The sequence below is a fragment of the Monopterus albus genome, unplaced genomic scaffold, assembly GCF_001952655.1.
Source record: "Monopterus albus unplaced genomic scaffold, M_albus_1.0 scaffold245.1, whole genome shotgun sequence".
In the NCBI taxonomy this organism is placed as follows: domain Eukaryota; kingdom Metazoa; phylum Chordata; class Actinopteri; order Synbranchiformes; family Synbranchidae; genus Monopterus; species Monopterus albus.
Window position 1 is genome coordinate 331,161 of NW_018128125.1, and position 1,353 is coordinate 332,513.

Here is a 1,353-nt window from a genome sequence, read left to right on the forward strand (position 1 = left end):
TTTCAGTTTTTTATTTGTTAAAAACGTTTGAAATATCCAATAAATTTCGTTCCACTTCATGATTGTGTCCCACTTGTTGTTGATTCTTCACAAAAAATTACAGTTTTATATCTTTATGTTTGAAGCCTGAAATGTGGCAAAAGGTCGCAAAGTTCAAGGGGGCCGAATACTTTCGCAAGGCACTGTATATTCATCAGTTGTATGTCCTTTACCTTATGTAGTGTTCACTGAGTGAGTAAGAGTACCCCAGTGAATTTTTTTTTGTTTGTTTTTTTGTGTGCTGGGGGAGCTGGGGTGAGCGCCATGGACTTTACACGCATAGGGATACACCACGTATGGACAGTTATATGCCCAGAGGGCAAGGACTGGTGTGGTTGCCCATAGTATAGCAGATTTTCTGGGGGAGTAAACTCTGGGTTGGTAGGTTAAGTTTCTGGTTTGCAGGTTCTTTTTGGGGGAGAAAACTTACGAATATAAGTTCTGATGTCTGTGTTCAATAAAGCAGCAGTTGTCCAGGGTCATGCGGTGAAGGGGGCACAGAAGCCTGCATAAGAAGACAGTCTGACTCCAGCATCATTCCTTGGCAAAAATCCTACTAAATACGACAAGCTCTTTCGCTGTTCTAGACTTCATCACTACTGATGTTTTTCTTCAGTTTGGAGTTCGTTGCTCCACCATCTTTAGATTTTCATTGTAGCATTCCTGGATTTCTCAACTTCTCTTTTTTGTTTCTGGTTGAAATGCACACACCCTGTAGTCTCATGCCCTTTTATGGGCATTGGTGGAGCATTGACTTATGCAAATTTGGAACAAATGGCACACACTTTAAACTTACAAACACATGGGATTCATCAATATCAGAACACAGGTGCAAATAATTCTCTGGTTTAAGAACAAGTTCATGAATTAGAACCAGACTTTTCTTAGCACCTTTTTTAAGAACCACCACCCTCTTACCCAGGCTTATAGAGGACTGGCAGAGAGCATCCTCACTACTGGCTCTTCAAAGGGTCATAAAGAATACAGAGGGAATCTTTGGGACTGAACTGCCTGCTATGGACACACTATACACTAGTGATGGGTCCGGCAACACCGATGCGTCGCCACATGCATCAAGCTCGTAGAGCAAAACCCCGTGTCGGTGCGCGTATCGCTTTAAGAAAGTCACGTGACCGATACAGGAACTGTTTCGAACTGACACTGCCGCGCCAAACTGTGTTTATAAGGAAGCGCATATGTCAACGAGATGCATCTGCCAAAACGAATCTCTGCCACAGCTGATGCCATCCAGGAGGTGCAGAGATACCTGGCAGAGGGCAATATTGCCAGGTCCCAGGATCCTATGAGATACTG

The 1,353-nt window shown here is 43.5% G+C and overlaps 1 protein-coding gene across 3 annotated transcripts in view; it reads left to right on the forward strand.

Moving 5' to 3' along the window:
• The window catches only part of dyrk1b (dual-specificity tyrosine-(Y)-phosphorylation regulated kinase 1B), a 166,787-nt gene that overhangs the window by 97,976 nt on the left and 67,458 nt on the right, over positions 1-1,353 (forward strand). The window lies entirely within an intron of this gene.